Source organism: Ixodes scapularis, unplaced genomic scaffold, assembly GCF_016920785.2.
Source record: "Ixodes scapularis isolate PalLabHiFi unplaced genomic scaffold, ASM1692078v2 PGA_scaffold4__175_contigs__length_147842914, whole genome shotgun sequence".
NCBI classification, from domain to species: Eukaryota; Metazoa; Arthropoda; class Arachnida; order Ixodida; family Ixodidae; genus Ixodes; species Ixodes scapularis.
Window position 1 is genome coordinate 40,548,577 of NW_024609879.1, and position 24,912 is coordinate 40,573,488.

Here is a 24,912-nt window from a genome sequence, read left to right on the forward strand (position 1 = left end):
ACAATTGTCCTAAGAGCGGCCGGAAGTATGACCCACGGAAATGTCCGGCATACAACCAAAAGTGCCACAAGTGCCACAGGATGAATCCCCTCGCCGTGTGTTGCAGATTGAAGGCGTTGGTAGATGAAGTAAAAACAGGACGACAGCGATTTCACCGTTCTTCAAATCAGCACATGCAAGACTCAGAAAGGAGATTAGTAACTGGTCAACGCCCTAGCAGCCAACAAGGAAGTTGAACTAAAAGTGACACAGGGTCCCAGGCAAATCTTTTGCCAAGTTCACTGTTCCGGAAGTAACGTAAGATGACGAGCCTGAAGTCAAGCATTTCAATGCCTAAAAGTAAAATGATGGTGTGATTGCAAATCAAGAGAAAGCACTCCGGGAAGTGAAACTGAAAGGAAAGAGCGCGAACATTGAGTTCTTTATCGAGAAAAAATAATGCCAAGCAATAATGAGAATAGCAGCTAGTGGACTGATGGGGCTGGTACAGCGAGTGCGCATGGTGAAAGAAACTATGGCCCAAGAAGGGTGGAATATAAGTTTTCTAAGTTGTTGGAAGGACTAGGGTGCGTGCGACGGGAGTGTAAAATTGTCCTTCAAGATGGAGCAAAGCCAGTGGTACAGCCGACCAGAAGAGTGCCACAAACTCTGAAAGAAACACTGAAGAAAGAACTCCTGACAATAGAAGAGGCTGGAGTCATCACCTGCGTTAATGAACCTACTGTGTGGGTAAGATACAGGGCAAGGGAATGAATGCATGACACGGCAGCACTACCAAATGCTACGCCGTGTGGACATCGAAGCAGAACTGGAAAATGCCAAGCTCTTCTCAGGTCTGGAGGCCAATGATGGGTATCACAAGTACCACTGGATGAGAAGGCCTCTTGAGTGTGCACGTTCGATACGCCATTGGGACTCTACCGATCTCTGAGATTACCATTTGCTATCTCGTCGTCGCCTGAAGTATTTCAACAGATCCTGACTGAAGTTCTTTATTGACTTTAAGGAGTAAGAGTTTACATTGATGATATACTCGTATGGGGTCGATCCAAGGAATTGCACGACAAGAGACTATGGGAAGCACTCAATGCAGCCCGAAGAGCTGGAATGACATTCAACTAGGTAAAGTGTCAAATAGCGGTCCAAGAGATAAGCTACCTGGGTGACCGAATAACTAAAAATGGAGTGGAGCCGGATCCATTACTGGTTGCGTCACTGCTTCAGATGTCTACTCCTCAAAGCAAGAAGGAAATACAGGGGATGCTGGGAGTCATCAACTATATAGGCAAGTATTTGCCATTCTTGTTGCAAAGAAAACTAATCTTCTCAGAAGACTCACCAAGAATGATGTGAAATTTGACTGGATATTTGAGCTCACAACGCAGAATGGGACAGGCTGAAGAGAACACTGAACGACAAGCCAGTGTAAGCATTTTTTGGCCTTCAAAAGAAGACAAAAGTGAGAGCTGATGCATCATAGTATGTACAGAAAGCGTCACACCTACAGCTCAATGCCGCAGAGTGGCGTCCAGTAGCATATGCGCCACGAGTGATGACGGACTGTAAAATGCGATATGCACAAATAAAAAAAAAAAAACAAGAAAAAAACAGACGCTCGCCATCACTTTTGCGTGTGAGAAGTTCCATGACTTTATTTATGACCGCAAATTGACGCGGGAAATCGACCATCGACCACCGATTTCCATAGCACAGAAGAGCATTGGAGACGTGCCACCTCATCTGCCGCGATGTTTTATGCGTCTGATGAAGTACGAGTTTGACCTGTGCTATCCACCTGAGAAGAACTTGGTGCTAGCCGACATATTGTCTCGCGCACCAGTAAAATAGGCCAAAAATTAATTGATAAAATTGAATGATGTTGAAGTACACGCTGTCAGCAAATTACGCACAACACTGGGTCGAGCGACACCTCAGAAACTACAAGGGGCCACAGAGGGTGATGATGAACTAAGAGGAGTTATGGTACGGATCCACCAGGGTCAAGAACAACAGGGAGACATCAAGGGGAACTCATCAGAGTTGATTGTGGTCATTGGTGTCCTGTTAAAGGGCTAAAGAGGAGTTCTTTTGAAATTTTAATGCGAAAGTGTTAACTGTCTCATGGAGCGAGCTCGCGTCATCAGTGTAAAGCGCGAAACCGGCTACTGGTTTCAGCCACCTTCGGTTCCCTTGGCTGGCGCGCGTCCACGGGGCTCCCATTGGCCGCTGCGCCATGGCGTCCGAGATCCCGAAGTGCGCGCGCGCTAGTGCGCAGCACACGACAAAGGGAGCGGACGAGCGGCTTGCATTCTTTCGCATTCACAACTCATAAGAAATTCTTAGGTGTACCTCAAACTTTTTGCCGTGTAGACATGCTGGCAAGAGAGCACGAAGGAGACATAGGCATGAACAAATGCAAAGCTCGTACAAGATCTTTCGTAGTCTGGCCAAAAATGAATGCCGACATTGAGTCATACATATCAAAGTGTGCAGCTTGTTGAGCATTTGCATACCAGCAACCTGCTGAACCATTCATCATGAGAGATGCACCCAGTAAAGCGTGGGAGAGGATTGGAGCTGATCTGTGCCAACATGTAGGATCGTCGTACCTCGTAATATATGACACCTGCTCCAATTACCATGAAGTGGTGCAGCTAAAAGAGACTAGTGCTGCTGAAGTGATCCACCATATAACAAGTGCTTTCGCCAGACATGAAATCCCCAAAGAAGTCTCCACCAACACTGGCTCACAATTTGCAAGCAGAGAATTTCCAGCATTTCAAACACAGTCTGAGTTCGAACATATCACCTCTAGCCCAAAATTTCCATGAGCGAATGAACTCGCAGAAAAAAGGGTCGAAGCAGTCAAAAGGATTGAAAAGAAAACTCAGTATGCAGGAGAAGATTTTTGGCTAGGGTTGCTAAAGTACAGATGCACACCACTCGAGTATGGACGGTCAGCGTGCGAGTTATTTATGGGGCGGTGATTGAGGTCTCGACTGCCAGACGTCTCACAGCGCAAAAACGGAAAGTGGAAAAACGTACAAAACAAGTATCAATGCTTGTAGGCGTTTGAGGCCACTCGGCACTGGAATGTCAAAGCACAAGTCAAAGAGCAAGTGGCGCCAAGATTCTACGTGGTGCAAGCTGAGAATGGTGTTGTGTACAGACGGAACAGGCAGCATTTACCTGTGAGCAAGGGAGCATTTGAAGCAACCATTTGTGACTTGGAGGACATGGATGTTCCAACATACGTGTCCAACGAGTACAATGTGCAGCACTAGGAAACTAGTTAGTCAAGTTGTAGTGTTTCAAGTTTCTTCTTTGTTTGAACGGAAGCTGTATCAGATATGACGTTAATGTCCAGTTTCACTCAGCTGTAAAGAGCAGTCTGACAACCTGAATAAACCAGTTTTGTTATCAAGACAAACTAGATGTAAAACCTCGACGTGAAGACGTACAAGGCCACTGAGTGACCGCTGTGGGAGAAACGGCGGCGTTGCGATCGCCTTTAGTTCGGTTCTCGAGGACAGATGAAAGCCACCTTTCCAAATAGGCTCTATGGCAGTTTTCCAACCGAGTTGTTCTTGTAACCTTGAATGTGGTAAATACACCAGCCGGAGACGCGTTCCGGGCTCCGTAGAACGGCTTTTTTTTTATCTCGAAGGTGTTTATGTAGCCCACGGTAGGGAGTTATTGGTCACGCGGTTCTGTTTTCAGTCCTATTGTGGTCGTAGTTTTCTCAACAGATGTCACACTGGCGCCATTTTTAGAATAGCGCTGGAACGCATCCAATAGACGTATTTATTTTTAATAAAATTTCCCGTAGAATTCTTTCGCCATGAGATTTACTTAATTCTAACAATGTGATAAGCAACCATTTCTCGTAGATAGTGTGCACGTTTGACCTCTCAAATACTGCAAAACATGCAGTTTAGTTCAACACAAGGTGGAAGTGGTCCGAGCCTCACCGATAGATGGTGCCACTGTGTTAACGTACGTTTGCTGCTGAGCAAGTTTTGTGTGGACATGTAGCTCGAGTCTTTCGGAAATCGTAATTCGATCTTTCCGATATGCCCTTATGAGTTTTTTTAGTATATCTACAAGTCCTAACATGTCATTTCTTTCTTTTTAGGATCGTCCTTGCAGGGAAGCATCATGTACGACAGCATCTTCAGCCTGCGGTACTTGAAACAAGTCATTGCGGAATCCTTAAGATTTTATCCCGCACAGCCAGGGTACTGTATCCTAGTTCAGTTCAAGGTTTTACCTTACAAGATTTCTATATTTTGCATTTAAAGGCATTTAGGTAACAAACAAGATAACAGCAGTGGTCAAAAAAAATTCATTACCGAATATTATTTCTATATTTCGCAAAAACTTATACAGCACCGATAGGTTACCGGAGTAGCCGGCACTGCGCAGAAAATACCACCCTCCCGCAAAAAATAAAATAATTTATTAAAGAAGATGAGGAAATACCGCGGACGTTTTGAAGAAGCACCAGCAGTAGAACCGGCTTTGAAGATAACCGGTTATCCGTTTATTCGGTTAAACGAATTCTTCGAAGTTGAAAACCAGATGACCGCATATTCGAACAACCGTATACGTTTCTCGCTTATTCGGTTATTTAAATATCCGGATATTCGAATACTCGATCATTCCATCTTCAGCACTGATATTGAAATTGTTCGGTCGTAACAAATATGTATCCCTTTTGTTTTACATCCCGACGGTTTGCCTGTTCTCTCTGCATCTTTTGAAACTCAACGGAAATAACAAGGGAAAATAAGGTTTTCATTTTGGAGAGGTTTGTTGTTCCAAGGCCGCATACTGAAGAGCTTCTACCTAATCTCAGGTGAAGAAATAAACAAAAAAGAAACAAAAACCGTTTCCGGTTGGTTATTAGACGCAACGCAACAGCTCTGTGAAAGACGAATGTTATCGGCGGACGAAATATTTTTAATTTCGACGGGAATTCACGTACAAGCATTTCTTTTGTGAAGAAGTTCCCTCTGAAATACACACCGACATGTGGTTAGTGGTGCACTGCGCGAAACCGTTAGTGCTAACACAACAGGAGTGATTAACCGGGTAACCGGCTCTCGAGACCGGGTCCGCTCTCCTGTTTTAGCCGGATAACCGGTTTGGCGGATATTTGCTTGCACTACTTTCAAAGGTCACAGGAGAAGGATTTTTTTTTTAAATAGGAAAAACTAGAACCTATCCTTAGCAGTAAAATTCTTGACTAAATTCTTGACTCTAGTCACTTTTGAGGGATGTATTTGCAACCGAGAGAAATAGTTTACGTTAGGACACGGGCGTTATAATCGCTGAAAGTTTAAACGGTGGTCGCAACGAAATTTCAGTGTCTATTTTATTGTCTAGATATCAAGACATCAAAACGTTTTTCTTTTTTTTTTCTTTTTCAAAAGTAAACCGATGACTAGTTTGCTCCTGCTTGATGTTCCCAAATTTCCTAACGGAGAACTTCCCACAAAAACAGCGCTGCTCGTCGGAAGTACGACGCCAAGCTACGAGCGCGCGTAGGCTGTCAAACTTGGCCGATCCGGATTTCCATTCTCTTCCGCGCTTATTCGACTTTTGCGGGGGGCGGGGAAAAAGAAGTATGAAGCTGAGCTGAAACACTTTTTTGCCTCGGCTGGCATTGTATTAAAAGACATCGGCCATTCCAAACGTGCAGGTTGAACGCGTTGACGCCATCAAGTCGCCAAGCACACAACCACACCAGCCTCCCTGTAGTCTTCCACGTTAAGTTAAACCTGACGTCACGAACGCGCTGAAGGCTCCGGATTTCCCGAGATGCGTCGCGCCCTCCGATGGCTGCGCTTCGTTCGCTCGCTGGAATCGGTAGTTTAAAACGCAAACTAAAACCATCAAATTAAAAAAAAAAGTGGCTTGCGATTAGCAGATGTTGTTAATTTTATTTTCACTGCAGTGTCTTTAAAAAAATAAAAAAAAAACGCAAGGCAAATAGTGAGCATCTCATTCTCGCAGCGCAGGCACCAAGGCTGTGGCATCAGCCAATAAGAACGCCGCAGAACGATAGACCATTTTCAAAAGTCCATCAGGCAATATTGGCGGTCGCCATTGCTTTGACACGAAGCGCCAGACTGGATGCGAGTCCTTGTCGAACAATGACGTCACACTCGTGTTCAATCCATTCTCAGGGTACGTGAGAAAACAGTGGCGGACAATCCTTGATGCGGACTTTTGAAGAGGGTATACTATATAAGCAAGAAGCGTGATGATAGACCGTTGCAGCTCCTATCACCCGGGCGAAAAATGTTGAGTCACTGAACTGTGGATACATGCGCACCGTATGATACACCGCACAACAGAGCTACACTCTAAAAAATGCCCGTGCGTTTACTTTCCCGCACAACACCCGGAGAGCCAATCACCGCAACTTACGGAGGCAGCTCAGCGAATGACGATGCCGAAACATATGTTCAGACCAAAAAATGCAGACTGAGTTGTGACATTAACCAATGCAAGCGTGACGTTTTGCATTGCTTAATGTCACAACTCAGGCTGCGTTTTTTGGTCTAAACATATGTTTCCGCATCGTCATTCGCTGAGCTGCCTCCGTAAGTTGCGGTAATTGGCTCTCCGAGGTGTTGTGAGTGAAAGTGGACGCACGGGCTTTTTTTTAGAGTGTAGAGCTAATGCTCAGAAGGCATTCCACAGCCCAGCAGACAAGGAGGGCAGCGCGCAGACCTCATTATTTGGAAAGGTTGATCATATATAGTACACTTGAACGGTGGACCCAAAATGCTCAGTGCGCTTTTGATCATGTCGAATAAATCTGGCACGCAGGAACGTCACAAGAAGATGCGTGAAGGACTTCGAATTCAACGGCTTTCGGATTCAAAAGGACACGCACGTTCACGTTCCCGTTCGCCTGATGCACCACGATTCAAGGTACTGGGTGGACCCCGAGAAATTCAACCCTGACAGGTGAGACCTGTACGGTCTAACGGATGTTGTCCTAGATTAGGCACATGAGGCTCTTAATACCGGCAGTAAGCGTTTCGAACGTCTGGGTCTTAGAGCAAACTTCATTATGCAGAGTGTTTGTTTTAAGCCTAACGTATTCGTTCAAAACAAACGCCGTCAAAGCTACACTAATGTGGTTTGAGCATGTGAGTGGGTGATATACATAGGAACCTATAATCGTGACGATCGGTCGGATAATTAACTAATTTATGATTCTAATTAGACACTCACTGAGCATAATAAAAATCATTAAATCAATCACAATTATGAATACTTGGAGCACGTGGGAAGCCGAGTGGATCGCTAAAGTTTCCACACGTGCAGCCGGAGCAAGGCAACCGGTGCGGTAACGTGCCCGCGCAGATTTTCCGCGTCTTACCCGGGTTTGCTCAGCCCAGCCTTGTGCCTCAGGCACAAGTGGTAACTCTAGCGCACTAGTGCTCTTCGCAGATGCTCAAGGTATTTGTACCAAAATTAATAATGAAGTGGTTTTGAATGACGTTTAGCAAGATTCTAATTTAAAAGATAGGTTTATTTTTTGACCAATAAAAAGTTTATAAACAATTTTTTTTTTAATTTTTGGCTTATTGTGACGATTCGCTCCCTATGTTATATCCCCTTGCCAGTGCTACTCACCAGCACAAACCACATTAGTATAGCTCTCACTGCTTTTTGTTTTAAATCACTAAAATTAAGCTTAGAAAGAAACACCTTGCATTCGAAACTCCAGGACGCCGCTCGTCTTCTGCCGGAGGAACGAAGAACCAGAGGAGCGGGGTCGGCGATAGAGACGGTGGCAGGGACTGTCGGCCCTGGTGCTGTTGCTACTGCATGGTTCCGCGCCCCGAGTTTGTGTATCGCGCAGTTTTAGCAGGGAAGAAAACGCAAGTGCGTTGAAATAGGAATTGTGGTATTCCGCTTCGCCTCATCTTAAAGATCAACGTGGCCCATCCACAAATACGCGTCAACATCTTTGTTCCCTGTGATATGCTCCTGCCCTGACCGCTTTGTATTCGTAGCCAAATAAAGTAGTCTTAGCACACTGACCAGCGAGAGCCAGAAAGCGCACAACGGAGAATCTATCCCCATTTTTTCCGCATCCTTGAAACTACCGCGCCGCCATGTATAGGGCGTTGGAGTTTCCAATAGTGTCCGAGGGCCTACGAAACTCAGTGCGTGACCTAATATGCTCCCACTTCTCGCTTTGTGATTTGTTCTTTGGCTATCTTATCGGTAAAGATTGCAATCTCAGTGGCTTCGGAGTGATGCTAAGATGGTTGGAACTCATTACAGACGGCGTTTAATCAGCTGTCAGCAACTATTAGATTACAAAGATCACGGGTCTTTTTCGTTGATTCTAAGAACTGGTTCCAGGAAGCAAATAAATTAAATGTGGATATTCGATAAAAATAGTTACGAAATGAGAATGAAGGTTAGGTCACATACGTTTTTGATGCAAATTAACTTTCTCATAAATTCACGAAAAAAAAAGAAGAAAAACTTTCAGCCTTTCCACAATCGAAAAGAAGGAAAGCCAGCGAAGCTGTACACTCTAAGAAAAAAATGGAGGAAAAAAGTAGCAACGGCGCGTCTTCCTCCCTTCTACTGACGCGCCCTCAAGCGGACACGAGAAAAGGGGAGGAACGAAACGTTTTTCTCCTTCTTCAGGCAGACGGGAGAAAGCTTTCGCCCTCCCGACTCATCTTTCGGTTTCGATTTTCGAGCAGGTCGAGCACGTTGTTTAATAAATAACTGTTTAGTTGATTAAGCTTCAGCGGCAGCGAAGGCCGCCTGTAATTCCGTCTTCTAGTCTAAACGTGCAGAACGTTGCGGTTGCATTGACGTTTTCATCACTAATTTTATCAAACGAGCAAACAAAGCCGCTAGAAACAGCGAAGTTCCGGAGCAGTGCCAGCAGCGCAACGTACACTGGGTAGGATGCCCGTCTCCGATTTGCGGGACACACGCGGAACTACAGCAGCGAAACCACGAAAAACTGTGTCGACGTTTTCGACGTTATGGAAACCGCAGGAATTGCGTCCAAGACAGGCAGGTTTTGCTGCCGGCTGCCTGGGCGCCTTCCGTGCTGAGTTAGGTTCTATTTTCCGATGCCGAGTGCAACCGGCGTTTAACGTGGTTTTGTATTTGTGGGTGTCAGTAACATAGCTGCAACATCGTGATGGCAGTGTTGTGGGTTGTGAACAGAAGACTGGAATTATCGCCGATGTGACCGTGTGTTCGCGTATCACTGGTGTAACAAGAAAATGAGATCGTAAACTGTTGGGCATTGATGCCGCTGGTCGGGCCGTGATCGGAGGGGGCGGGGTGTCGCAGGTTGACATTCCCCGTTACATTAAAAAGTTTAATACCCATTGAGGGATTACGTGCAATCGATCAACTTGCGAACACTCATTTTGAAACGCTGGTCTGAACAGTAGAAGCTCCTATCCCTATCGTACAGTGGCCAATGTGACTGTCGGAATTGTTTCGTCCCCGAGAGCGATTGCGCTCTAGGGCAAGGACTGAACAGTACGAGTTCGTGACGGAAAGTACGTATATTTACAGTATGGAATTTCGGCATTAAAAAACAATAGTATGTAAAATCGAAAAAAAGGCTACTTTTTATTTTGCTGTTTAAATATACTACGGTTCCTGGAGAAACTGCCCTCCAAGTGGCGCGCTGGGATGAGCGCTAGAAGTTTTCGGGCTCACCATGGGCGTAGCTTCGTACACTTAACACCTGCCGCAAGTCGCGGCTTTGACTGCATTTAAGTTGATCGAAAAGCGATTTCTCAGCCCGTGAAGCATCACTTCCAGCTGAGTCCGCTCTACAGAGATTAATTCAAGACGGCAATTGCAGCTTTGCGCGAACAGCACAAATAGAAAAAACAACAGAAATACAGGCTACGACGTACCGTGTGGGGAAACAAACTCATGTCTTCGAACCGCTTTGGAGCGGCTTGATTTATTGGCTTTCAAACAATTACGGAATGATTGAGCGTTTGCTTTTTAATAAGAGATTCATCCCCTGGGCCATTCAAAATACTCTCAGAGGTATGACATTGCTGGGAAAAATCAACATGCTGGGAATATTTTTTATTGTTTAGGAAGTGACCGAAAAGTTCCGCACGTTCAAAACAACCAGTATAAAAGAGGGAAACGCAGGGAACGTGTGTAGTGTTCGGGTTAGTGCGATATTCCATAGTATTCATATTTGTGTGTGCCGTGTATGTGCTCAATGTAAGTTTAACTCCGCTTATTACAAGCGTAGTGTTTGTAATAAGCGCAGTAGTGGCCTGAGGAGTGCTTGTAATAAGCGCAGAGTGGCCTGAGGAAAGCAAATTATTTTTTGTAGAACATGAATTGGGCGGTACCTAGCGCCACCTAGCCTAGCTACTTGCAATTACTCTGCTTCCTCCCGCCATCTGGTGGCTAGCGATTTAATCTTCTTTTACGCTACGCGATAAACAGCGGCTCCGAGTTTGGTCTTTCGAGAGCGGCTTTTGGTTTCGCGTATTGAGTTTGCCCTTCTCCGTGATGTGCGGTTGACGAAGAAATTGTGACTCGAGGAACACCAAAGGTAAGACGCAAAGTGCGCGAAGTAACTGGGTATCGGTTGTCTCCGTTTAACATCGCACTGCTGTCGACGAGAAGACTGAGTAACTGCTTTCGAAACGCAAGTTTCTGTACCTGTGGGGGGAATCTGGCTTCGGAAAATGAACACAGTTCGCAGAAACTTCGTGTTACGCTTTTATTTGCTGCTTCTCTCGTCCCGTACAAGAGACGTAGCGTCCTCGTTAAGCCTTATTGAGCTCGATTTCCTCGATTCAGGGCCGCCATATTGAGGTGCAGGCGACGGAGGAACCAGTTCCTCCCCTGCTTAGGGACGAAAGTTTCTCCCTTTCTAAAGGAACATAGATTACAAGACCGTTCCTCCCCTGAGGGAGGACTATTCATACCCATTTTTCTAAGAGTGTACTATGGTGGAAATTAAGTAATGGCCGTCCGCGAGTCGGCAAGCCATAGTGGTTAGGCTGGAAAGGTTGCCGCCTTCTATGAGCGACGGCGGCAAGCAGACAACCGGCAAACACAACACTCTGGACAGCTACCGCCATCTGTGAGCGACGGCGACAACCAGAGTGTTGTGTTGACGTTTGTTTGGTAGCGGACACGATTCCGGGAAACCTAGCCTTAACAGCTCCGCTGTAAAAAGTTTGGCAGAGTCCGGATTTTAATTCCAGGTCGTCTCACAGCCGATGAGGTGTGCTGACTATACTGCACTTTCTTACCATGTTTTTAACTTTTTTATTTATTTATTTATTTTTTTTACGGCGGAGTTGTTAAGGGTTAGTTCCCCGAGGATCGTGTTCCCGGCAAAGAAATGTCGACAGAAATGATGATGATGATGATGATCTTGCAGCTGTTCCTTTGAATCGGGCGGTTCCAAACCATGTTCATACCTAGCCAAAAAATATATGTATATTAAATGAAAAAAAACACTTATTTCTTTCATGTTCTCCTTTCCATTCGCATTCACTTTGTTTTTATCCTTCGCCGCCAGCCCTCCAATCTCCTTTTCGTCCTTTAGGTCACTTCACAGCTCCGTCCAGACTGCTTCGTGAAGGCTGTGGCGCGCGTTTCAACCTCACTTTAAGGAATAGCGGCAGCATCTCTGTCTAGAAACGCGTTCAGCACTGACCCCGACGCAGGTGATTAGAATCCGAATGCTTCCGCAAGCAATTGGGCTTCTGGAAGGGCCTGGCCAGGTATCTGTACGTTTTCAGGAGCGTGGTAACACTGCACCGGATGCCTCGGTTGCAGGCCTGTGCATGAGATGACGATGTGTTCGATGGTTTCATACTCTTCTTCACAAGCCCGGCATCTTGTCGTTTCCATAATCCTATTATATTTTTGTTGGTACACTAGCGTTCTCAGCCCTCCTGCACGTGCCTTAACGAGAAAGCGGCTGCCCAGGCTGTTACCGTATAACTGAGCCTTCGCTGATATTGTTTTTTTTTGTTTTTTTTTGCTGAGGTTGTACACCCGCAGCTTTGACTTGCTCTTGGCCGCCTCTGCCCACTGTAAGGCCTCCTCTTCATGCAATCTCTTCCAAACCTCCGTTTTCCACTTTGTATCTGTATTTTCACTCACGGGCCCTGCGAAGAAACTAATTTCTTTTCTAGTTGATATAGCCACTTCCTCCATCTTGTTTGTATACTTGTACGGTGGATGTATTCGAAAAGTCGCTTTGCCCACCGATTTTGGTTCATGAATCACAGTCGCTCGTTGTAGCCGATCTTGCTCGCCGCTTCTCTGGCTTCGAAGGATGGCCACCCGAGGTCTCCTTGGACAGCCTCGTTGGCCACCATAGCATGGCATCCTACGGCCTGCCACCCGACGTCTCGCTAATGGCACTCCATAATCTCCCGCACATCTCCGGGTACGCAGATAACGGCGTCGGCAAAAGTTAGACCAGGTACTATGGCCGCTTTCATGAGTTCTCGTGTAACAACAAACTGGTTGCAGCTCCATAAGTTTTCTTTGCGAAGAACGTTGGTGCCTCGTGCCTGTCGGAGATGTAGATGGTGCTCGGCCAAGTACTCTTGCTTATCGGTGAGTGTAATAGAAAGGTACCTGTAAGTGTCTTGCTCGGGTATTTTTTCGCCATTCAGCACGCAGTTACCTAGCGACCTCGTCGACAATAGTGGTTTCCTGATCTCTGCCGTCTAAGGACCCAAGGAATGCCCAAAACATCCTCGGTGCGTCTCTGCCGCTGCACCGAATAACTTGGACGGTCGCCAGATGTGCAATTGTTATCTTCTACTGGATGAGTTGTTTGGCATATCTCTTGCAAATCTCCATACACCTCCCATTTCTCACCAACCCCTTCTTCAAGCCCAGAGCGGAGTGCCAATCGATGACACCCGTTAGCTTCTTGGGCATGAATGGCGGACTTGATTTCAACGTCCCACCATCTCTACATCCGATCAATATTTTCGATGTGCGTCCCTCGATGAGGTTTTAAGCACTGTGATGTAGTCTCGATATCCAGCTGCCCGCATCCTGCTGCCGCTTTTTTCAAAACTCTTCATAACGCTCTCAACTGCCTGCTCACTCAACTATGATCGCCTGGGGATCTCGTACCGCTTTTTTGTGTTTCTCCAGGTGGCTTTGCTGAAGTCCAGCCTCAAACGATTATGATCGCTACCAGCACGGTGATCGCCTTCTTCATCTTTCTGCACTTGTGTAATATTTTTTTCCAAGGTGGTGAGATACGACAGCATAGTCAATGCAAATTTTACTTCCTCGTGCGCACCATTTGTGCTGCCCTTCACAGGTTGGTCGTAGATTGACCACCTCGAGTTGCAACTTCTCAACTATCTATAGTAGTCGCCGCCCATTACTCTGCTCCCACCCGTCTAATTCTGCGATATGTCCGTTAATCCCTCAGTATTAAGGTACGTCTGCCTCCATCGATGGCCATTGCACCCTTTACAACATATGAAATAATGGCCTAATTCTCGTCCTCCCGCGCACTTCCCACCGCAAGATAGATCACGCACACTGCCATGGGAGACTTCAACAGTTATCCCTTCACCCAGAGGTGGTCTTGGTGGTCTTGACAGTTGCCGCCATCTATGAGCGACGGCGGCAACCAGGCAACCGACTTGCCGGCCTCGGTCATAGATGGCGGCAACCTTTCCAGCCTTTCCACTCTGGTTTTCACCAAAGAGGAAAGACTGAATTTCTCTCAGCGTCGTCCTAGAAGTCGTCCTAAACGTCGTCCTTGAGGTCGCCCTTGAGGTTGTCCGAGAGGTTGTCCTTGAGGTGTTCCTAAAAATCGTCCGTGAAATCGTCGTTGCCATTGTCCTAGAAGTCGTCCTAGAAATTGTCCTTGAGATTGTCCTTGAGATTGTCCTTGAAGTTGTCCTAGACGTCGTCCCTGAGCTCGTTCAGAAGTTGTCCTTGAGGTCGTCCTAGACGTCGTCCTTGAGGTCGTCGTAGACGTCGTCCTCTACGCATCGTCCTCTAGGCGTCCTCCTTGAGGTCGTCTGAGTAGTCGTGCTTCAGGTCGTCCCATCAGAGTACAGATTCGCTGGTCTTCCTTCTTCACCAGACTGGAAAGGCTGAAAGTTTTACCCTGTTTTATGAATGCAGCGAAACGTAATCCATTCTTACCAGATGTATACTGGGGACATCTTCCGCCGAGTAGAACAAATAGAAACCAAGGCAACTTACTGCACCGAAATCGCGGGTCTTTCCGACTCAAATGTTTTTTTTACTCCGGTTTCTCTCCAAGTCGGACCGCGTAACCAACATCAAAATTCAATTAAGCAAACCAAGCATCGCCAAAAGTGCATCGTCACGGCGCTCGTCGTCTTTGTACGTTCGCTTTCTACGGATAAACCCACCAATCAGACACAAAATAAGAACCAAAAAATCACGGTTTCTTTTTTTTTTTTTTTTTTGCTGTGCCCCGCGTTTATTGCTTGAACCGGGGAGTGCAAACGCCGAAGGACGACGAGCACAAGCCACGATGAGCTTTTCGGCGCAGCTTGAGTTCTCTATCGGATGGTAGAATTCTGCGATCCGCCCGGACGTTGTATGACATTTAATGTAACTCTAAGATCGTGGCATTATTGTCCGACTTATTTCTTGTTTCTTTTTTTTTTTGACGGGCTACGTTTTTGGCGCAGAATATGCTAAATGTCCGGGAACCCGTGTAAAACGCGGCGAAACCGTTACGAAATGTGTGACACGTGTACTGTACTTAGGAGGACGTTTTGTACCAGAAAAGGCATATATGACAAAAAGTAATGGTGATCAATCGTGGAAAAAGAACAAAATTTGATATGCGAACCGACGGGACGTTCCCGCGAACACCACGATTATGAGTTCTGGCACTCTAACAAACCAGCGTCAGAAAGGGAAGGCTCGCAAAGAGGAAAGGATTGCCCGTCTATTCAGCGTTCGAACGCAAATGCTTACTGCCGAACGTCGCCGTTCGGTCTTCGCATTTGGACGGGAAGTAGAGACATTGTCCTTGTGAAACATCTTATTTCGAGGAGACATTTCTTAGTTCAATAAACACGTACGATGATATTAAAGCATGTGAGAACATGTAAGATCCATACTATAATCGATGATAGAGCTAGTAAACAGGCGAGCTGGTTTAAATTGCACATCTTTATGACCGGAGACGACGGAAAGAATGGAGACAGGACACAGGTCTCAAACTCAGCTAACAACTTTTATTGAAGCCATCGCTTATACAAATCCTCTCCCGCACCCACATCGAGGCACTTGAGCACGCCCCATAGCTGACCGTTATACAATTGTTAGAAGAAACCACCCAAGCAACCTAACACACATAGAAATGGCGTTCAAGTGACCTCAAAAAGAACAAGGCAATAAAAGCCACAAGGTACCAACCCTAAACCAGAACAAATGGCTCTCTTACGCAAAACCAAGGAGGTTAGAAATACTTACAATATTGGTGAAGCCTAGTCATCAAAAGTTTAAACGATTTTGTGCCCTGTGTGACCGTAGATCTCTCTGGCAATGGGTGCGCGTGACATGTCACGTGTGAGATGAATGGTTGATTGTAGGACTCCTTGCAGGCTTACGCGCGCTCCGTCCGGCAGGTTTTATCAGATCTAAGGCTAGACTTGGTGTATCCTAGTACCCCATAGCAAGACCGAGGCTAGCTACGGTCACGTATTGTGGTCACGTTGGCATGGCAAGTGAGGAGAGTAATGAGGAAAATGAGAAAGAGGCGAGGCGTCAATGGAGCATGGCTTGTGGAGGCTACGCGGCCGACGTCATGCCCTCTCGTGCCCTTCTATCCTCCTAGCACAAAACGGACAAACCCGTATCATAACACTCTTCTCATCGAAAAAAAATCAAACCAAGATAACCGCAACGCGCACGTCCCGTTGCTGACCTCTACACAAATCTTATATAACCGCCTACGGAAACTAACATACACAGGGAAGGGACGTCAAGTGACCTCGAAAACCACAAAGACAACATACGCAGTGACCTGAGAAACCGCAAAGGCCACATATCCCACTTCCCTTAAAAAAAAAAGAAAGTTACAGCAACATAAAATTTTGCGTCACAGCACTCATTGTTATAAAGGGTTGTGTTTTCTCCTCTGTCTGTCCTTGTCCCAGTCGCGCTGTAAATAATTATGAACTCTCACCAACTCGCCCAATTGTGCATTTTGTTGGGTTGGCTGATGCAATTTCTAGCGGAGGTGATCCTAATCGTCTCCTTTATTAATCTTTTTGTGCAATTTCGTTCCTTGCATAAAACTAGTGTATTTTTTCCCGCTCTGGTGTACAGTTTCCGCATTCCTTCATATTTTTCGCCATTTCTGAGTCGGAAGCTTTGTTTTTTAACGGCAGCTTGTGCTCCAACAACCTTTCATTTAGACAGTGTTTCGTGTGCACGATGTAAGAGAAGCCACAAGCCATGGGGATATCGTAAACAACCCCCACCTCGCGAGGCACACAGGGTCCTCTGTGCCTTATCTGGCGGCTCTGTGGTACCATAGAAAACGGAGTCAATTTGCCCCATTTGCAATTTGTTGTAAATGCCACTTTCACACTGAACTTTCTTGCAATAGCCAACAGGTATAATACGAAATACCATGAAAAAACGAATGCAGGCTACTACTAAAAAATCCGAACCAGGCAGATTTTTTCAGACGCGCACCAGTCACCTAGCTGTGTTTGGAGATTTATGTTTGTCCTTTGTCCCTCTTGTTCCCCTTCTCCAGGGATTATTTTCATCATTCTTTTCCAGCTCGCTTGCACCTTTGCATTTAATTGCATTATCATTATATTCTTTCCAGCCTTTTTTTCTTAGTTCTAGTCAGCGCTTGTAACCTCATTAGCATTTATAGTCACACTTTGAACAACGTTAGCTTTATAGCCTACATTTTTGAACCGTGACTGTTGGTTCTTGATAGCAGCATCTACACTGCGTACACGTGATTTCTTTAAAGCATTATCTAGCGGCGACATCATAACTTCCCTTTTCACTAACTTCGAGTGAAAGCTCGGATATGGTAGCAATTCAAGGTTTCGGCGCAAGTTTGCCATACTCCCAACACAATCCATCCGACGCATTTAACTACAGATCTTAAAACTGTAGTTCCCCTTCAATCGGCTCTTCGTGACTAAACAACAACTCCGGCGCTGCATCAATTACGGACTTTTTGATAGTTTAAAAACGTCCCTCACTACAAAACACATCAACATATCATCTACGTATTATTTGATAATCACAACCTGAATTGACAAAGACTGCACTAGACTCCATAATTTTAAGTCCAAAGAGGCCAAATAGATTTCAGATACGCAGGTGCTAAGAATGAACCTATGCATACACCATCCGTTTGGGTGCGCCTTGTTCTCCCAAACTCGACGGAAGTGGAATTAAAGTATAAGTCTAGTAAGTTCAGAGACAAACGTACATCAATATCTGACCGTGACTGAAAAACCACAAAATCGCCTTCCAGTCAATCTCTGACTCGTGCAAAAAGGAGTGATTGACGTACCGAGTAATACAGGTCCTTAATGTCCATTATCATTACATTATAGGGTTTCCGATGGAAAACTTGCAAACAATCGATCAACTCTTCAGGCTTCATCAGGACAGCCAGGCTGGTTATCTCAATGGACAACAAGCAGCCCTGCAAAAACGACGAAATTACTCTCTGCCATGTGCCAATCCCGTTCACTACAACCATTAGCTGGAACATCGGTTCGTGATCTATGAGAAAACATTTTACGGAGAACGAACCTCTCTTTACTTCCCTAATATTTTTAGACACTGAAATGACCTAAGAGTCTTCCAGGATGTCTGCTGCATTCTTCTTCTGCCGCTTTAAATTCACGGTGCATAGTTGAAACGACCCCTTTATTGCAGCCCTCACTTTTTGCTGGAACGCTGGCTTAGGCAAACGAGCAAACCTGCCGGTTTTGTCGGTCTGAATCAGGTACATCTGTCCGCCTTCCAAGTCTTTTTTTTTTAGCATACCTACGTCCCTAAATTTTTTTTCTCTCTTTTCTCCTTGATACATAGTAACCGCAAAACCGTGTTCACTAACTGACAGAAAAACCCTTACCGCTCATCAACTGAAACATTGAAAGCGTTGTTTTGGATGCTTGAAACAATATCTAACCTCGATCGCTCGATATTTAAACAGAACTTTGGACCCTTTTCTTAATAAGGATGTAGACCGCTTGGAAGTGCTTACGTTGAAATGCTGATGAGGTTCCAAGGGTGGCCGAGAACAGGGAATGAGAGACTGGAAAGGGTAGCGTGTATTCTATTTTCATGATTTTTCACATAACCTGTTGGCAGTCGCAAGGAAGTTCGGTGTGAAAGCGGTATTTCAAACGGGGCAGGTTGACTTCCTTTTCTGTGGTACAACAGGGCCGCCAGATAAATCACGGAGAACCCCCAGTGCCTTGTGAGGTGGAGGTTGTTTACGATATTCCCATGGCTTGTGGCTTCTCCTACATGAAACAAACGAAACTCTGTCTAAATGAAAGGTTATCTGAGCACAAGCTGCAGTTAAAGAACAAAGCTCCCAACTCAGAAATAGCGAAACATCTGAAGGAATGTGACAACTGTACACCAGAGTGGGAAAAACCACTAGTTTATGCAAAAAACGATATTACTCAAAAAGAGTTATAAAGGAGACGATTAGGATCCCTTCCGCTGGTAATTGCATCCGCAAGAGAAGTGTGATATGTTGTTTTTGCGGTTTCTAAGGTCACTAAACGTATGTTGTCTTTGTGATTTTTGAGGTCAACGGACGTTGACCTCAAAAATCACAAAGATGTTAGTTTCCGTATCCGGTTATTTAATATTTGTGCAGAGTTAAGCCATGGGACGTGCACGTCGGGGTTATCTTGGTTTGATTTCTTTTTTTTTTGTCGAGAAGAGTAATATGATACGGGTTTGTTCGTTTTGTGTTAGACAACCGTTTGTTCTGGGTTAAGGGTTGGTCCCTTGCGGCTTTTGTTGCCTTGTTCTCTTGGTGGTGACTTGAACGTCTTTTCTAGGTATATCAGGTTGCGTGGGTGGTTTTTTGCTGAGAATTGTAGTACGGTCAGCTATGGAACGTGCGCAAGTGTCCGGCTGTGGGTGCGGGAAAAGACGCATAAGAGCGATGATTTCAATAAAAGTTGTTAACTGAGTTTGAGACGTGTGTCCTGTCCCCATTCTTTGCGCCGTCTCCGGTATTAGCGATGTGTATACAAGAAAATCAGTTATAAAAATTTTCTTATGAGTGTCTAACTTCGTATATATTTTTCGAAGGTTAATATATGTTCCTATATCATTTTATTTTATTATACGCGTTCATTGAATTAAGATATTTCTCATACAAACTAAATGTTTCACTAGGGCATTCCACACGGAGCTCGATGAACTGACGTCCCCACGCCCTCTCATCCCCGCCATTAACTTCTATCAGTAAACAAACAAAAACAACTGCAATGTTTATTACAAGCCCCGAAAAATTCCGGCCAAAAATAATGCTTAGGTTAAGGTCTGCGCGATGATGATTTGTAAGATTTGTCTATGATGGGCACACTAGATGGAAATGGGTTTCATGACCATGCGCGTCTGTATGACATCCTTCGCCTTTTTCAGGTAGACGGCTTGTTCGTGATGAGTGTTTAAGGTGCTCGACTCACTTTTTACTCTACCCTGCTTCCTAATACCATCTGATTTCACGTTTCCCGACGAAAAAATGGATCTAAGACATTTTTATTTTATCACTGTAATTTAGAATATGGCCCTCCATTAAGACGCATACAGCGCATACGTACGATACACTTAAACCTGGCAGGGACTTTTGCATTCATCTGGAAACGTCCCAGAAACGTTTACCGCTCATATTTTTCTACGCGAGTTATATTTTGTTTCTCATGTACGTGCACACTTCCTAAGACCTACTAGTGTTTGGGGGCACAATATAATAAATAAGAAGAAGAAAAATAAATTATTTTATTTTTCGTGCCCACAAACAACATCTCGGTTTACAGAGTGGTGCACGAAACATACCTGGAATAAACCCTAAAAATAGAGAAAAACAAAGTTACATAAAAAAGCCATGCAACATTATCCTAATGCAAACATTTATTATTAATTAGTTTGCAGACATCCAGTCACGTAGATATAATATAAACTCGTGAGTGAATAAAAATATGACGAGGTTAAATTTTAGTGAATCATAAGCAATTTGAATTTGTGACGTGTATCCTGTCACTCGCGTAGCCTTCGACTCCGTTGCTTGAGTCAACGGGTTTTAATTGTACTTTGGAATTGGGGGTTACATGAGGCATGGCGTAATGGCGACGCGACGCCTTCTTGAAAGAGGGAGAAGTGAAAACGATGTCGATGGTGCTTGCCACTACGCACGGGCTACCGTCACACCTTTCCTATTTACTAAAGCTCCAGTTTGACCACTGGCTTGACAGTGCGGCCGGCCCGAGTCACTGTGATGCCGCTTGGGCCGCTTGGCACTAAGAGGCTGTGTATTTTTGCGATGGTGGCTGCGTCTCTTGAGCTTCCTGGCTGTGTTCAGCGATGCTTTTTGTACCATCCCCACAGCCGGTAGTGAGCTGCGCTTTGGTGGGCCTTATGATTGAAGTGTTTCTTCTGATAATGCCGCGGTGTGTTCGGAGCAGGCAGGATCTTGGGGCACTATGCTTGCTGATAACTGAGCCTGGTATCCACTTCCTTGGACTTTCTTAGATACACACACTTTCAGCTATATTTATGGCAGGCGCAGCTGTTGTGCCCTTGTCTGAATGGAACTTTTGTTTCATGCGTGCTTCTTCCATTTTGCTTTTGGCCCTCTGGATTTTTGTCGTCCTCACTAGGTCGCTTTTCATCGGCAAAGTTGTGCTTGCTCGTCTCCAGTAGAGACGTTGTGCAGGTGAGCCAAGGTCTACGTCGTGTAACACATTTCCTAGGTTCAGCATTGCTAGGTAAACGTCGCTACCATCCATCGCACACCGCTTGTGTATGTTCTTCACACTCTGTAGCCCGTTCAGCAACGCCGTTGGACCTGGGGTACAATGGGCTTGACGTGTGTAGTTGTAACTTCCACTCCTCTTCAAAGGTGCGGAATGCCCGTGCTGTGAAGCAGGTTCAGTTGTCTGACTCTACAACTCCTGGTATGCCATTAGCTGCGAACCAGCATTCCATTGCCTTAATTACGTCTACTGCCGTGCTGTTTCGAAGTTCAGCGAATTCTGTGTACCCAGAGTAGCTATCCACAATCACAATGTGTGGTTTTCCATTGTAGTCGAACAAGTCCACAGCCACTCGTTCCCAGGGCAAGTTGGGAACTTCTTTCGGGATGAGTGACTCCTTCGGCGGGCTGATGTGTGACGATTCATAGACACTGCATGCCTGGACGTGATCTCGGATGTCGTTTGACATTCCTGATCAGTATACTGTCTTTCGCGCACGTCTGAGGCTGCTGTTGATCCCAAGGTGCCCGGAGTGTGCTGCTTGTAGCACCCTGTGCTCCCACGTCTTTGGGATAACCATGCGGTCATCACGGAACAGCAAGCCTTCGTAAGCTGATAGCTCGTCACGCACTGGTGAGAAGAGTTTTTTTTCTCGTCATTCTTGTTGTTGGAGGCCATCCGTTCTTTAATGACTGTATTACGCTTTGCGGTGCTTTGACCTGTTCGATTGATGTTCTGAGTTCTCTGAAAGTTTGTTCCGACGTTGGCAAGATGGCTAGTACCTTCAAAACTTCGGTACATGTGTTGGCGCTCTCATCTGTTTCGCAGTCACGGTTTAGATGGTCTGCGATGTGACGATCTTTCCCTCTCTTGTATACAATTTTGGGCGCGTAGTGTTGTATGTCAAAGATGAGTCTCTGAAATGCAGGTTCTGCAAGTCCCGGTGGTTTCATATTGCTACTTTTAAGAGGATGATGATCAGTTTCTAAGGTCAGTGGTCGCCCATAGATGTAAAGGTGGAATTTCTTGCAGCCGTGTCTTATTTCCATGGCTTCCTTTTCTATCTGTGGATAGTTAATTATGATGGAGTTAGTGGGACTGATGCGTAGGCCAAGGACTTTCCATCGTGCATGAGCATGGCATCTAGTGCTGAGCTGGCATCGACTAATAGAGTCAGCTCTGCATTGACGTCGTAGTACTGTAAGGTTGCGGCTTCTTTAAGGTCCTTCTTGATCTCTTGAAGTGCAGTGCTCTGCTCTTCTGTCCACAGCTATGCTGTGTCTTGCTTCAGCAACTTTTTCAGTGGGACTTCTTTCTCTACTGGGTTAAGTATGAACTTCTGCAGGTATTGCAGCATGCCAAAGATACGTTGTAGTTCAACCTTGTTTTTTGGTATTTTGATTTTCTCGATGGCTTCAACCTTTTTCTTGTCTATTTCAAGCCCTTTGTCTGTTGGACGTGTGCTAGGAACATGACTCTTGCTTGGTTGTTGACACATTTCTGTTTGTTGAGTTTTGCACCTGCTTGTCGGAGTCTTTCCAATGCAGTTTCGGTGTGTTTGTTCAGGACCTCCATCGTCTTGGCATATATGAGTATGTTATTCGTGGAGTTTTCGACACTCGGGAGACCTTTCAAGATTTCTATGATCACTTGTTCAAATAACTCGGGTGTCGTTGCTATTCCGAAAGGAACGCGTAGGAAGGTGTGTCTCCCTCATGGCGTGCTAAACGCCAGGTATTTTTGGGTCTTCTCGGACACCGGTAGTTGCCAAAAGCCCTTTTTCAAGTTGAGCAGTGTGAAGTATTTGGATCCACTGATATGTGCTGCGATTTATTCCAGCGTCTTGAGTGAGAAATGTCCTCTTAGTAGGATCTTGTCGAGATCTGCTGGGAGTAGGGAAATTCTTAACTTGCCTTTCTGCTTGAGTACGACCATCTGACTGCAGAATGGAGTTGGATCATTTATTTTCTTTCTTTCTTGACGTGACCCATGATGGCAGATGGTACTTTTTTCGGTGGTCTTTTTTCTCCACCTTCAGTGTTCTCCTTGAGGTCTGCATCATAGACGAACCTTTTTATGCATCCCATTCCTCTGTACGAATTTCCTTCTTCTTGCTGTTCTAGCAGATGCCCACGCTTCACTAGGTTCAGCGTTTCGCATGCGTTTCTCTCAAGGATGGGTGCTGCGTGTCCATCCACGACGATGAACGTGATCTCGACTGACTTCTCCCGGACCTTGAACGGGGCATTACACTCCCAGGTGACGTCAAGTCTGTGTTACGTGGAGGAGACGATGCGTTTTACTGGCGATTGTCTCGTCTTGAGGTTCAGACTGTTTGCAAGGCCGACTGGTAGCACATTGACCTGGGCTCTGGTGTCCAACATCATTTTTACCGTCCTTCCGCAAAGGAACGAGAATCTTTGGTACCAGTCCTCACTTGTGTTGTCCTTTTCCTTCTGGTTTCCCGAGGCAAACATTTCTTCATCATAGCCTGTGCATTCAACGGCGTGAACTTGCCTTTTTTTCGTCTTGCCTGTTCTGCAGACAGCTGCAAAATATCCGGTGCTGCTGCAGGTGATACACTTCTTGCCGTACGCTGGGCTTCCACAGTGGCCACAGTTTTTGAGAACTTGTCTTTCTGCTAGGGCGGCGTCTGTGCAGCTCGCTTTTTTGGCGGTGGTTTTGGCGTCTGCTTGTCGGCTGTAGTCTTCTTTTTTTGCTCCGTTCTGGGTCACACTGCGCCGTCAGCAATCGTGCTCTGCGTCGTCATGTCTTTGATTTGTTGAGTCACCTGCGCATTTGCCTTGCAAAGGTATATCGCCTTGTTCAAGTTCGTGAATGGATCCGTCAGGAGTGTTTCTTTATCGTAGTCGTTCTGCACACCGACGATGATTCGATCTCTTAGGAGTTCTTCCGTGAGCCGACCGTAATTGCACCCGTTCTCTTGTAGTCGAGCAGCAGACATGTAGCTTGTTAAGGATTATTCTTCTTTCTCTGCCATCAGGTTAAATTTGTAGCTTTCGTCGGCATGGTTGATGCGCGGCGTAATGTGCGCCGTAGACTTCGCCCTGATAATGTTCACGTCCTTCTTTTGTTCGTCCGTTAACTGGAACGTTCAGTAGATTTTCTGAACCTCGGTTCTTATAATTAACATAAAGGTTGCTACTTGCACTTCCGGCGGCTTCTTCAGGAGTTGAACGGCGGTTTTGTACCACTCGCAGGACTGCATCCAGTCCTCCCACATTGTGGAGTCATTGGTGCTCGTATCCAGTGAGTTCGGCGGCCGGAGCCCATTTTCGCGCGACATCTCGATTTTCTGACACCATGTGACATGTATCGTGTCACTCGCATAGTCTTCCGACTCAGTTGTTTGAGTCAACGAGTTTTTATGGGACTTTGGAATGGGCGGTTACATGAGGCATGGCGTAAAGGCGACTAAACGCCTTCGTGAACGATGGAGAAGGGATAACGATGTCCATGATGCTTGCGACTCAACACGAGCTACCATCACAAAATCCTTGACAATCGGATCACAGCGGACAAGCAAAATGAATAAAAAGATTATGTTTTGGGATCGGGCGAGAGGGCAAATGAAGCCTCAATAGTTTTTAATAAAGCCGCCGAATCTACCTTGCCATGAACAACTTTGTGAAGGAATAGAAACTTTATCTACTGCCTTTTCACGGACAGTCTATGCAGCAAAAAGTTACGAAGCAATGTTTCAAGGTGATAAAATTATCTCCTTCTAATGTAGCCGCCATAAAAAAACTCATACCATTCGTCTTTGCACAATTTCAATAGCTAGTCTTTACAACAGAGTCAATTAATCCCAAATAATTTAGGCAAATTCCACTCGCAATCAAACTAGAGACTCAATTAAGAGTAG

The 24,912-nt window shown here is 45.5% G+C and overlaps 1 pseudogene; it reads left to right on the forward strand.

Moving 5' to 3' along the window:
- The window catches only part of LOC115325551, a 49,695-nt pseudogene that overhangs the window by 16,946 nt on the left and 7,837 nt on the right, over positions 1–24,912 (forward strand).